Source organism: Bos javanicus, chromosome 3, assembly GCF_032452875.1.
Source record: "Bos javanicus breed banteng chromosome 3, ARS-OSU_banteng_1.0, whole genome shotgun sequence".
NCBI classification, from domain to species: domain Eukaryota; kingdom Metazoa; phylum Chordata; class Mammalia; order Artiodactyla; family Bovidae; genus Bos; species Bos javanicus.
In genome coordinates, this window is record NC_083870.1 from 54943588 (window position 1) to 54958285 (window position 14698).

The 14698-nt window shown below is 39.6% G+C and overlaps 1 protein-coding gene across 5 annotated transcripts in view; it reads left to right on the top strand.

The window, feature by feature from the left end:
* The window catches only part of LOC133244316 (guanylate-binding protein 2-like), an 80709-nt gene that overhangs the window by 34305 nt on the left and 31706 nt on the right, over nucleotides 1-14698 (top strand). The window contains exon 1 of one of the 5 annotated variants that reach the window (XM_061411338.1): nucleotides 13035-13140. The exons of the other annotated variants lie outside the window; for them this stretch is intronic. The gene's annotated coding sequence lies outside the window, so the exon portion shown is untranslated. Of the gene's footprint in view, nucleotides 1-13034; nucleotides 13141-14698 lie in introns of those variants that run through there. 5 annotated transcript variants of the gene reach the window in all.

The window sequence follows — 14698 nt, forward strand, 5'->3', positions numbered from 1 at the left end:
AATATCAATAACCTCAGATATGCAGATGACACCACCTTTATGGCAGAAAGTGAAGAGGAACTAAAAAGCCTCTTGATGAAAGTCAAGAGGAGAGTGGGAAAGTTGGCTTAAAGCTCAACATTCAGAAAACTAAGATCATGGCATCTGGTCCCATCACTTCATGGCAAATAGATGGGGAAACAGTGGGAACGATGTCAGACTTTGTCTTTTGGGGCTCCAAATCACTGCAGAAGGTGACTGCAGCCTTGAAATTAAAAGACACTTACTCCTTGGAAGAAAAGTTATGACCAACCTAGATAGCATATTGAAAAGCAGAGACATTACTTTGCTAACAAAGGTCTGTTTAGTCAAGGCTATGGTTTTTCCAGTGGTCATGTAAGGATGTGAGAGTTGGACTGTGAAGAAAGCTGAGCGGCGAAGAATTGATGCTTTTGAACTGTGGTGTTGGAGAAGACTGAGTCCCTTGGACTGCAAGGAGATCCAACCAGTCTATTCTAAAGGAGACCAGTCCTGGGTGTTCATTGGAAGGACTGATGCTGAGGCTGACACTCCAGTACTTTGGCCACCTTATGAAAAGAGTTGACTCTTTGGAAAAGACTCTGATGCTGGGAGGGATTGGGGGCTGGAGGAGAAGGGGACGACAAAGGATGAGATGGCTGGATGGCATCACTAACTTGATGGACGTGCGTCTGAGTGAACTCTGGGAGCTGGTGATCGACAGGGAGGCATGACGTGCTGTGATTCATGGGGTCGCAAAGAGTCGGACACGACTGAGTGACTGAACTGAACTGAACTGAACTGAGATATCTCTTCAAGAAAATTAGAGCTACTAAGGATATATTTCAAGCAAAGATAGGCAGAATAAAGGACAGAAATCGTATGGACTTAACAGAAGCTGAAGATATTAAGAAAAGGTGATAAGAATACACAGAAGAACTATGAAAAAAAAGATCTTCATGACACAGATAACCATGATATTGTGATCACTCACCTAGAGCAAGACATCCTGAAATCTGAAGTCAAGTGGGCCTTAGGAAGCATCACTACAAACAAAGCTAGTGGAGGTGATGGAATTCCAGTAGAGCGATTTCAAATCCTAAAAGATGATGCTGTGAAAGTGCTGCACTCAATATACCAGCAAATTTGGATAACTCAGCAGTGGCCACAGGACTGGAAAGGGTCAGTTTTCATTCCAATCCCAAAGAAAGGCAATGCCATAGAATGCTCAAACTACCACATAATTGCACTCATCTCACATGCTAGCAAAGTAATGCTCAAAACTCTCCAAGCCAGGTTTCAATACTACGTGAACTGTGAACTTCCAGATATTCAAGCTGGTTTTAGAAAAGGCAGAGGAACTGGAGATCAAATTGCCAACATCCATTGGATAATCAAAAAAGCAATAGAGTTCCAGAAAAAACACCTACTTGTGCTTTATTGACTATGGTAAAGCCTTTGACTGTATGAATCACCACAAACTGTGGGAAATTCTTCAAGAGATGGAAATACCAGGCCACCTGACCTGCCTCTTGAGAAATATGTTTGCAGGTCAGGAAGCAGCAGTTAGAACTGGACAGGGAACAACAGACTGGTTGCAAATCTGGAAAGGAGTACATCAAGGCTGTATATTGTAACCCTGCTTCTTTAACTTGAATGCAGAGTACATCATGCAAAATGCTGCACTGGATGAAACACAAGCTGGAATCAAGATTGCCGGGAGAAATATCAATAACCTCAGATATGCAGATGACACCACCCTTACGACAGAAAGTGAAGAGGAACTAAAAAGATTCTTGATGAAAGTGAAAGAGGAGAGTGAAAAAGTTGGCTTAAAGCTCAACATTCAGAAAACGAAGATCATGGCATGCAGTCCAATCACTTCTGGCAAATAGATGTGGAAACAATGCAAACAGTGACAGACTTTATTTTTGGAGGAGCTCCAAAATCACTGCAGATGGTGACTGAAGCCATGAAATTAAGACAGGCTTGCTCTTTGGAAGAAATGCTGTGATCAATCAAGACAGCACATTAAAAAGCAGAGATATTACTTTGCCAACAAAACTCGTGTCTAGAATAAGCTATGGCTTTTCCATTAGTCATGTATGGATGTGAGAGTTAGACTCTAAAGAAAGCTGAGTGTAAAAGAATTGATATTTTTGAACTGTGGTGTTAGAGAAGACTCTTGAGAATCCCTTGGACTGCAAGGAGATCAAACCAGTCAATCTGAAAGGAAATCAGTCCTGAATATTCATTGCAAGGACTGATGCTGAAGCTGAAACTCCAATACTTTGGCCACCTGATGTGAAGAACTGACTCATTGGAAAAGACCCTGATGCTAGAAAAGATTGAGGGAAGGAGGAGAAGGTTAAGATGGTTAGATGGCATCTCCCACTCGATGTACATGAGTTTGAGCAAGCTCCAGGAGTTGGTGATGGGCAGGGAAGCCTGGAGTGCTGCAGTCCATGTTGTTGCAAAGAGTCGGACATGACTGAGCGACTGAACTGAACTAAACTGATGTTATCTACCATCATCTATATATACCATATATGACACATATATGGTATATATAATCTATATATACCCTATATGATATGCCATAATCTCCATCCCTTTAGTCTGCCTTTGTCTTTATATTTAAAGTGGTTTTCTTGTACACAACAGATAATTGAGTTTTGTGTTTTTAATCCACTCTGACAGTCTCTGTCTTTTAACTGGTGTATTTAGACCATTGATATTGAAATTGATTACTGATATAGTAGGATTAATATCCACCTGACTTTATACTTTTCACTATTCATTGCCCATATCTTTGTCACTATTTTATCTTTCACTCCTTTTCTAACTTTTGGTTTTAATTATGCTTTTTATATGAATCCATTTTTTTTTTCTTAGTAGACAGAAAGTATATGACAAAATTCAACATCCACTCACAATTTATTTATTTTTTTGTTCAAGTTTTATATTTTCATATTTATTTATTTATTTTTTAATAATTTTTAACATTTTTAAATTTCAGGTATACACGTGCTCCCCATCCTGAACCCTCCTCCCTCCCCCTCCCCATACCATCCCCCTGGGCCGTCCCAGCACACCAGCCCCAAGCATCCAGCATCGTGCACTGAACCTGGACTGGCATCTCGTTTCATACATGACATTTCACATGTTTCAATGCCATTCTCCCAAATCTTCCCACCCTCTCCCTCTCCCACAGAGTCCATAAGACTGTTCTATACATCAGTGTCTCTTTTGCTGTCTCGTATACAGGGTTATCATTACCATCTTTCTAAATTCCATATATATGCGTTAGTATACTGTATTTATGTTTTTCCTTCTGGCTTACTTCACTCTGTATAATAGGCTCCAGTTTCATCCACCTCATTAGAACTGATTCAAATGTATTCTTTTTATGATTCCATTTTCTATCCTTTCTTAGCATAGCAATTGTACCTCTTTAAAAAATTTTTTTAAACTGTTTGCCCTAGAGATTGCAATATACATTTCTAACCAATCCATGTTCAGTGTCAAATAACACTATACCACATCACCAATAGCACAAGCACCTTAAAATAACAAAATATTCCTAATTCTTCTCTCTGGTCTTTTGTATCATTGCTATAATTCATTTCACTCATACATACTCTTCAATCTTCAAATACACTGGCGCTATTATTGCTTTAATAAATTGTTGTATGTTAGATCAACTTAGAATAAGAGAAATATATTTTTATTTTCTTGCCATTTATTCCTCCTTCAGTGCTCTTCCAGTCTTTATGTAGATCCAAATTTCTGATATATCATTTTCCTCCTCTGAAGAACTTTAAACATTTCTTAAAAATCAGGGTTCCTGGTGAGAGATTCCCTCAATTTTTGCTTGTCTGAGGAAGTACTTATTTCTCCTTCACTCAGAAGAATAATTTCAGTAGACACAGAATTCTAATTTGGTGTTGCTATTTCTTTCAAGATTTTGATTATTTCACTCCATTCTCTTCTTGCTTGTATGCTTTCAAAGGAGACGTCTGATATAATTCTTACCCTAGTGCTTCTATGAGTAAAATAAAATCTCTTTGGCTTATTTCAAGATTTTCTCTTTGCCTTTGATTTTCTGTAGTTGAATATGATGTGCTTTTCAATTTGAGAAGTTTCTATTGACACACCTCCAAATTCACTGAGTCCGTCCCAATCATGTTCAGTCTACTGATGAACCCACCAAAGACAATCTTCATTCTGTCAGCCTGTTTTTAGTTTCTTGTATCTCCTTACAATTGTGGGAGTTTCCATTTCTCTCCCTACATTACTCACTTGTTCATTCACGTTTTCCTCTTCTCCATTAGATTTCTTAGCATATTAATCACAGTAATTTTAAATTTAGCTGTCTGATAATTTGCAAATTATTTGCAAATTCCCTTGTCTGAGTCTGGTTCTGATACTTGATTTGATGCTTCAGACTGCTTTTATGCCTTTCAGCATGTCTAGTAATTTTTTTGTTGAAAGCTGGCATAGTTTAATATTTTGAAGGACCTGATGTAAATATGTCTATAGTGTGAGGTTTTATGTTAACTGTCAACAGGTTAGATTGTGTTTACCACTTGTTTTGGCTGCTGTGTCAGGAAATAAAATTTCCTTACTGTTAATGTTTTTGTCTCTTTGCTATCTTTTGGTTTCCCTAGAAAAGTGGTCCCCTAGAAGACGTTTTGGAACCAGGGACTGGTCTTATGGAAGACAATGGGAGTGGAGGTAAAGGATAGTTCAAGTGGCGATACTAGTGATGGGGAGTGGCACATGAAACTTCCCTTTCTTGCCCTGAAGCTCACCTCCTGCTGTGCAGCCAAGTTCCTAACAGGCATGGACTAGTACCAGTCTGCAGCAGGGGATGAGGGGAGTTGGGACCCCTGCCTGCCCTAGAGAACTTTTATCAGTTTGGTTCAGTTCAGTAGCTCAGTCGTGTCTGACTCTTTGCGACCCCATGAATCACAGCACGCCAGGCCTCTCTGTCCATCACCATGTCTTGGAGTTCACTCAGACTCACGTCCATCGAGTCAGTGATGCCATCCAGCCATCTCATCCTCTGTCGTCCCCTTCTCCTCCTGCCCCCAATCCCTCCCAGCATCAGAGTCTTTTCCAATGAGTCAACTCTTCACATGAGGTGGCCAAAGTACTGGAGTTTCAGCTTTAGCATCATTCCTTCCAAAGAAATCGCAGGGCTGATCTTCTTCAGAATGGACTGATTGGATATCATTTTATACTACCATCAAAATCAGTATGTCTCCCCAAATATCATATGTTGAAAAACTTATGCCCAATGTGCTGGTTTTGGTGGTGGGGCCTTTAGGAAGTGATTAGTTCATGAGCCCAGAACAATCATGAATGAGTGTAATGCTTACATAAATTCATACCACGTACCATGCCCATACCATACCCTTGCTATGGTAGTTATATTTTTAGTCTTTTGAGGAACTTTCATACTGTTTTTCATAGTGGCTCCATCAATTTACATTCCCACCAATAGGGTACATACAAACGCTATAGTTTAAAAATCTTTTGCATTCACTTTAAAGGCATTGTTACTCTGTAGATTATTCTGGTTGACATTTTTCATTCAACACTTTAAAAGAAATGTTATTCCACTTTCTCCTAGCTTATGTAATTTCCAGCAATGTTTCTTTCCAAGCCTAGTTTTTGCTCTTTTGTATGTAATGTTTCTTTTTTCACTGCTTGTCTCTAAGATTTTCTGTTCATAATTGGCTTTTATTACTAGTCTGTGGGGCGCAAGGCCGTAGTTATCTTATATTTGTTTTGTTTGGGGTTCTGTGAACCTTTGATTGGTCATTTGTCTCTTTTATTAATTTTGGGAAATTTTCTCTTCAAGTATTTTTCCTGCCTCTTTCTTTACTTCTTCTATTTTTATTTTTCCAGTTATGTGCACGGAAACCTTTTGTCATTGTACTGGGGGATATCCTAAATTATTGAAGGCTCAGAATATTTTTTTCTCTCTATTTCTGTGTTTCCATGTGGTTAATGACTATCTATCTATCTCAGATTGTATGGTTCTTTCCACCAATTTGTTCACATATTTTCTGTTAATTCCTTTAAAAGAATTCTTAGTCACTGATATTGTGCTTTACTTTTATAGGATTTCCATTTAACTCTATTAATAGCATGCAGTCTTTAAAAAATTTTAATGTGTTCATGTGTGTTATTCACCTTTCCTGTAGATTTTTCAACATAGTAATAGTGATTTCAAAGGCCCCAATTGTTCCACATTAGGTTTATTTCTGATATTGTTTCTGTTCTTTGTCTTATCTCATTATGATGCATAGTTTTAACTTGGATTTGTTTGTTTGTTTGTTTTTGTTTGTTTCTTATTTTTGCTTGACTCCATTTTTATTATATGCTTAGCACTGTAAAAAAAAAAAGTGGATATTGAGATAATAAGATTTATAGTTGAAAAATATCACAACCTCTATTTTGGTTAGGATGATTGTGGGGGGCATTTATTCAGTGTAGTAATTCATCTGTGCTGAGTTTTGTTGTTGCTACACTACATCAAGTCCACCACAAGCTTCACATTCCTCCAGTGGAATTCTACTATTTGTAGTGGAAGACCTGAAGCACCAGAAGACTCTTTTAGTTTTCTTGTTCCATCCTAAACCTTTAGCAGACCCTGCATACTTGTCTTGTGGGCAGTCTCTGTGCTCTTGACCTATTCCAATGGTAGGCTGCTGTTTTTGTTTTGTTGTTGTTGTTGTTTATTTACTCACTGCAAGGCTTTGTTGAATGCCTGCATACTCTTAGGTTTTCCAGGTAAATCTATTGCACCTCAAACCTTGAAAAACTCAGTCAGTCTGCGCAACAAAGGTTATTGCATATCTCCTGCCCTCCATCTACTATTTCTTATGATACCTGATGGAGGCCAATGGAAGATTTTATATGAGTATGTGTGAATTTCTCTTATGTCAAGGTTTATTGGGGATTCTGGCCATTGTGCAATATGCAGGAAGTTTATTAAAATTTTTGTTATTCTAATATCTGTAATCAGATAAAAGATAACTTGTTTATGTGGCTCATCTTCTCAAAAGGGATTGCAACTCTTTGAAATTTTCTCTTCTTGCTTTGTGACCTCACTTGGGATAGGTTTTTAAAAGAATGATTTTATAGATTATTTGGACCTTTTTTCTTTTCAGATTGGATCAATGTTCTCTTGAGACATTTTGGATTCTTAGTAGTTTGGAACATGGATCTCATTTCTCTTGATTAGTCACTCTAAGTTTACCAATTTCATAAACTACCAATTTTACAAACAGTTTGGTTGCTTTGACTCTCTTATTATATAGTGGTTTTCTACTCCACTAAGTCTGTTTTGCTTTTATTTTGGTTTCTTCTACTTTTTCTGCATTTGGATCACTTGAAGAGGTTGATATTTAGCTTGTTTTCTACTTTAATTCTTTACTAGTTTATGGCCTGAGGATATAATTTCACTGAAATTAGTGATTTAACTGCATCTTGAAGTCTGAAATATAGTATTATCAGTATTTCTCATTTAAAAATATTTTATATTTTTCAAAATAAAATTCTTCGTGGCCTATAGATTATTTAGAATTATAACATAAAAATATAAGAATCTTCAGTTATCTTTTTGTCACTGTTTTATAACATTGAAAAGTGAAAGTGTTAGTTGCTCAGTCACGTCCAGCTCTTTGCAACCTCATGGACTATAGCCTACCAGGCTCCTTTGTCCATGGGATTCTCCAGGCAAGAATAGTGGAATGGGTAGCGATTCCCTTCTCCAGGGGATCTTTTCAGCCCAGGGATTGGACCTGGGTCTCCTGCATTTCAGGCAGATTCTTTACCATCTGAGCCACCAGGGAATATTTTTTTAACATAGTATTATGGTAAATTGGTATACTCTGCTTAACTTTAATTTCTTAACCTGAAAAAAATGTTTTCTACAGTGTTTGATCACAATTATCAGCATGTTAAATATTTGTTCAATTTGCTAATTATCCTCTTCAAAGCTTTGGGCTTCTCTGGTGGCTCAGATGTTAAAGAATTTGCCTACAATGCAGGAGATATGGGTTTGACCTCTGGGTCAGGAATATTCCCCTGGAGAATAAAGTGGTAACCCACACCAGTACTCTTGATGGAGAATTCCATGGACAGAGGAGCCTGATGAGTTACAGTCCATGGAGTTGCAAAGAGTCAGACATGACTGAGTGACTAACACTTCACTTCACTTCACTTCAAGTCTTCAACACCATTACTGATTTTGTGTGTTCGTTCTATTAATTAATCTCTGAAGTGGGATAAGTGTGTCCTAAAAATTTTGACTTTCCCTATTCTTTCAGTTCTGCCATTTCTCAATTTATTGGAAGCCATATTATAAAGTGAAAGTGAAAGTCATTCAGTCATATCCGACTCTTTGTGACCCCATGGACTGTATAGTCCATGGAATTCTCCAGGCCAGAATACTGAAGTGGGTAGCCTTTCCCTTCTCCAGGGGATCTTCCCAACCCAGGGATCGAACCCAGGTCTCCCACATTGCAGGTGGATTCTTTACCAGCTGAGCCACAAGGTACATACAAATACAACAATATTATGTTTTCTATAAAGCTGAAATTGTCTTCAAATTTCTGCATGCCTACAGACAGGCATTTTTGCTTTTAAAATCTATTTTTATATGCTGCTATATGTATTACTCTCACACACTATAATCTGTTTTCAAATAACACTTGTAGATACTTTGGTAATAGTATATATAACATTCCAGAGCCAAACATATCTGAGTGGCTTACAGTCTTCATCTAGAAACACAAATCTTTATACCCTCACTGACAACAACAAAAAGTTGATGAAAACAAGAGAAGAGATTCAGAGAAACAGAGCAAGAGCAAAAGCAAAAAAAAAAAAAAAAATTTCTTGGATCCATGTAACTGAGAAATGATTAAGTTTATCTATTTTAGGTCATATGCCTCAGTTCAGTTCAGTTGCTCAGCCATGTCCGACTCTTTGTGACCCAATGAATAGTAGCACTCCAGGCCTCCCTGTCCATCACCATCTCCTGGAGTTCACTCAAACTCACGTCCATCAAGTTGGTGATGCCACTGAGCCATCTCATCCTCTGTCGTCCCCTTTTCCTCCTACCCCCAATCCCTCCCAGCATCAGAGTCTTTTCCAATGAGACAACTCTTCACATGAGGTGGCCAAAGTACTGGAGTTTCAGTTTTACCATCAGTCCTTCCAAAGAACACCCAGGGCTGATCCCCGTCAGAATGAACTGGTTGGATCTCCTTGCAGTCCAAGGGACTCGCAAGAGTCTTCTCCAACACTACAGTTCAAAAGCATCTATTCTTTGGTGCTCAGCTTTCTTCACAGTCCAACTCTTGCATCCATACATGACCACTGGAAAAACCATAGCCTTGACTAAACAGACCTATGTTGGCAAAGTAATGTCTCTGCTTTTCAATATGCTATCTAGGTTGGTCATAACTTTCCTTCCAAGGAGTAAGCGTCTTTTAATTTCAAGGCTGCAGTCACCATCTGCAGTGATTTTGGAGCCCAAAAAGATAAAGTCTGACACTGTTTCCACTGTTTCCCCATCTATTTCCCATGAAGTGATGGGACCAGATGCCATGATCTTCATTTTCTTAATGTTGAGCTTTAAGCCAACTTTTTCACTCTCCTCTTTCACTTTCATCAAGAGGCTTTTTAGTTCCTCCTCACTTTCTGCCATAAAGGTGGTGTCATCTGCATATCTGAGGTTATTGATATTTCTTCCGGCAATCTTGATTCCAGCTTGTGCTTCTTCGAGCCCAGCGTTTCTCATAATGTACTCTGCATATAAGTTAAATAAACAGGGTGACAATATTCAGCCTTGACATACTCCTTTTCCTATTTGGGACCAGTCTGTTGTTCCCTGTCGAGCTCTAACTGTTGCTTCCTGACCTGCATACAGGTTTCTCAAGAGGCAGGTCTGGTGGTCTGGTATTCCCATCTCTTGAAGAATTTTCCACAGTTTATTGTGATCCACACAGTCAAAGGCTTTGGCATAGTCAATAAAGCAGAAATAGATGTTTTTCTGGAACTTTCTTTCTTTTTTGATGATCCAGCGGATGTTGGCAATTTGATCTCTGGTTCCTCTGCCTTTTCTAAAACCAGCTTGAACATCTGGAAGTTCACAGTTCACGTATTTAATCTCCCCCCTAAATCAATCTTGGTGGCTCAGGAATTATATGGCCACAGTAATTTTCCCAGACTGGATTTAAGTCTTGAATCTACTCAGTGCAGTCTCAGAATTCTAGAAAAATCTGTCCCTGATATTGTCACATACACCTTACAGTTACAACACACTCTGCAGCTCCACATACAGTATCATTTTATTTTATAAAATAAGCATATGGCAATCTGACTAAGGATTTTTATACTGTTCTAGCTGATTTTGCAGCTAGAAAAGTCTGCATAGGGAATACGTGCCAAAGCACTAGCTCCTGGCTAGTCTTGGCCATAGAACTTTGAGACTACATTCTGCCTGTCCTTCCTTTCTCCTCATTGCCGTCTAGATACAGATGGGATAACTACCGGTGTCCAGCCCCAGTTGGATCCAGGGACTCCCTCGGGAGGATGGCATTGGCAAAAGGATAGATAAAAGGAGAAAGAGACAGAGGCTTGAACTAACTGGTTTACACAGAAAGCCAATAAAACCTGTGACATCAGGTTTGCACTGACCATGGAGGCCACAGGCGTCCTCTCAAATCTCAGAAAGTGCCCCACCTTAGGCACCTTCTCGAGTGGGTCTTAGAAGCCCGGGCAAATAAATGGTCTCAGAGGGCCCCTGTGCTCCAAATTAGTCATCCTGAAGGAAGAACAGAGAAGAAAAGGAGAGAAAAGGAAACAAGAAAGAACAACATGGGGAGACTAAGCTTGATGAGCATGGCCCGCAACTTTATTTTCCAAAGTAGCTTTTATAACTTAAGTTGTGCATAGAGGATAATAGGGGGTGTAGAGTCATGCAAGGTCAGCAGTCCTTGACTCTTATTGAAGCCAGGCTTTCTTTCTGAAAACTTATCATATGCAAAGGTTTTAGGTGACTTACATCATCTTCTGGCCAGGAGGCCTGTTAACATTTTATGACTTATTCTTCTGAATAATGGTTAGTCAATCAGAAAACTTATTTTCTCTAAAGGTGATTATTCTAAAGTCAGGCTCCACCTTCTGAAAGCATTAGATAAAGTTGCATGCCTATAGGGCAAAAGTGTGGTGGGTTATAACAAGAAAAGAATTAAGTCAAGGGTCCAGGGTTACAAACATTGAAGCTACTCCTTACATTTCTATATACCAACTATATTAATCAATACACTCCCAGGGACACAGTAGGTAAGGGATATGGAAACTTGGCAACAAGCATTAGCTCAAACAAGAAATCCTGTACTAGTTCTATTCTAACAATTTTAACTCTCTGAGAAGCTCTGCACTGTTAGAATATCTTAAGCTTCCCGTGCCTCTCCTGGTTGGGAGGCTGTGAACAATCACATGCGTAGCTGCAGGGGTCCAAACAAACCTGTCAGGCAAGCTAGAAAGTCATCAGAGGGGTTTGAATTGAAACACTCCTATTATGCCCAGGAGACTTATTAACTAGAGCTCTAAGTTGATTTTCTTCAGAGAAAGGTGATCGAGGATAGCCCCCCGTTAATGTCAGAAGAGTTGGTGAAAGTCGTGAAATAGCAAAACAGACAGATTTTGGTTTTGGGGTAGATGCTTGGGCAGGTCCAGGGGGCCTCTCGAGTTCTGATTCGCCTTTGCATGTCAAATCCTCTCCTCATGACCTTTGTCATGGGTGGGAACTCCCGTGCTGGCTCCTGGCAGATAACCAAACCCTGATTCACAGGGTTAAAGACCTGTAACAGAAACTGGTGACTAAGTGAAATTCTTGAGCTCCTTTTACAGAACAGCAGGTAAGGGAACAGGTTGTTTGAAAACTCCTATTGTAACAAAATAAAACTGGCCGATACCAGGTCAAACCAATACAGCTCATCAGAATCTGCACAGAAGAGACCTTTTGTCCCATAGGTGACCCACTGTCATCACAGCCCAAAATTCACCAACCTGTTTCACACCAAATCCTCTGTATTTGCACATGTCCCATGAAGAAGCAGGTAACCAAGATAAACTTGCACAGAACACCAATTATCTCACTTTTCCTTACCACCAATCACCTTTCTCTAAGGCCTAAGACCATTCTGCTTCTTGCTCCTGTTAATATTCTAAGCACCTGTCCTCTTGGGAGGCAGACCTGAGACTTGTTCTGTTGCCTCCTTACTGGGTGGCCTCTGCTGCAAACCTTGGTGTCTCAGTGTTTTGGCTTGTGGCTCCTTGGGCAAAAGAACCTGATTCCCTAACAGCAGCAGTCAAGTTTTTAACTTGTAGTTTAGTACAACACCTTAGGATACAGAAAAGAATGGAAGAAATCTTAATGAACGCCCAAACCCCAAAGGTGGATCCACCTTAGTAAAAGAACAGAAAAAAAAAAAAAAAAAAAGTGAATATTTCTGGGCTATAAAATCAAGGGTTAAATACACAGGTTCCTCTGTCCATGGAGTTCTCCAGGCAGGAACACTGGAGTGGGTTGCCATTTTCTTCTCCAGTGAAGAAAGAAATCATAGAGTTAAAAAGAAAGTACTTTTTTAAAAAGGAAAGAGAAAAATAAAAGAATTAAAGGCTTTTCAACTGAAAAAAAAATTAATAAATAAACCCCTTCTTTCATAAAAACACCCCGAGAGACAGGCTGTTGAACTCTCATCCTACCATTATTTGGGTCTCATTCACTGTGGGGTCAGGAATGCCTAAGTCACCTGTGGAGGAGGGATGAAGTTGGGTTTACCCAGCCAGGCAGGGAGGAACCCTTATCTCCCTGGCTTTCCTGGAAGGCATCTAGGTTACTGCCTCCAGGAAAGGGAAAAAAAAATACAGGTCCTTCTGTCTTTTCAATTTCGATTCTCATAAACCCCACCCACACCAGGTGACTTTTAATAACCAACTGGCTTTTCAGCTTCTGAATAAGAGCAGTATCCAGAGGAGACAGAAGCAAAATGAGCCCTAGGGGCGATCTGGAGCAGCTGACTTGACTCCCAGCTGCAGTGTCTGCCTCAAGTAAGTTTGGTCCTAAGCTTGATCTTCTAAGCACTCTTCTGTTAAATAATGACAATAAAATCCCCCAGTGCAGGCCCTATCCTGGGGGAAGGGAGGCAAGGATGGCCCCGTGGGGTCAGAGTGTAGCTCAAGCAGCTCAGAGTTGGTTGGCTTTGAGGCATGTCACCCTGATGCTCTGCTCCTCCTGGAGCATGTAGCAGTTGCTGTTGTTCAGCTGCTAAGATGGTGTCCGACTCTTTGCGACCCCATGGGCTGCAGCACCCCAGCCTCCACTACCTCCTGGGGTTTGCTCAAACTCATGTCCATTGAGTCCATGATGCCATCCAACCATTTCATCCTCTTTCACCCCTTCTGCTTCTGCCCTCAATCTTTCCCAGCATCAGGGTCTTTTCCAATATATTAGCTCTTCACATCAGGTAGCCAATATTGGAGCTTTAGCTTCAGCAACCGTCCTTCCAATGAATATTCAGAATTGAATTTCTTTTAGATTGACTGGTTTGATCTCCTTGTTGTCCAAGGAAACCCCCTAAGCAGGGCTGGAGCAAAAATCCGGCATGGAACAAGGAAGAGAGTATGCTTTATCTTCTGAGAAAAAGGGGCTGAAGTCCTTTTTAGGACTGAGGGCCCAAACTCCCAGCCCCCTCGCAGAAGCCCTGGGTGCAGTCTCCTCCTCCTCCAGCCCCCTCCATCATGACTGCACCCCGCTGGGCACTGGTGGTAGTCCACAGACAATTTAAATCCTAGCAGATAAACAGTGGGTTATTTTTTTTCTTAACATTTAATATTTTGAATAATACAAAACTATTATTTGAAATAATTCAATCTCATTCTTAATGAAAAAATACTAACTGTAAGCCTATTCATGTTTATTTACCATGCCTTTTTTTTTTTTTTTTAATACCTGGCCCGTACAAATACTGCCTCTTATAACTTCTGATGCTTGCTGAAAATACAGAGTGTGGGGTACTTTTAACTATCACTTCAGATAACTCTACTGAATAGTAACCACTGGAAACTGTTCATCATTTTCTGCCATCTAGTAACACTATTTCATTCTATTTAGTTTTGAAGTTTCTTGGTTTGAAAACCTCAGAATATTTTTAATTAAAAAAAACACATGGTAAATTTATGGTCTCCTACAAAGCTTTATGAATATTCTGACTCATAAGTGAATACTACTATTCCTGTTGCTTAAATCTGTTCACCTTAAAAATAGTGATTTTTCAAGTAAAAATGGATTTACTCAGGAATAGCAGGGGAATTGTCATTTGGGACAAGCAACCTGTAGCAAAAGACATGGGGCAAATTCAACCAAGAAAAAGAGGAAGTTTCTCTGTCTTATTTTATAAAGAAAAGTAGTAAGTTGGAAAGGATTGTTTTAAAAGAAAGTCCATTGGAGGAAAGTGAGAGTTCAAGGTAATGACCCTTTTCCCTTGGCTGGGTTGCTGGGGTACTTCTGGGTTCTTCTAGGAGATGTGAGGCATACTTTTTCCTGTTGGGGACTCTCACTGGAGAATCTCCTGTTGAAGAGTTTTTCCTTGGGGATCTCCAGTGGTAC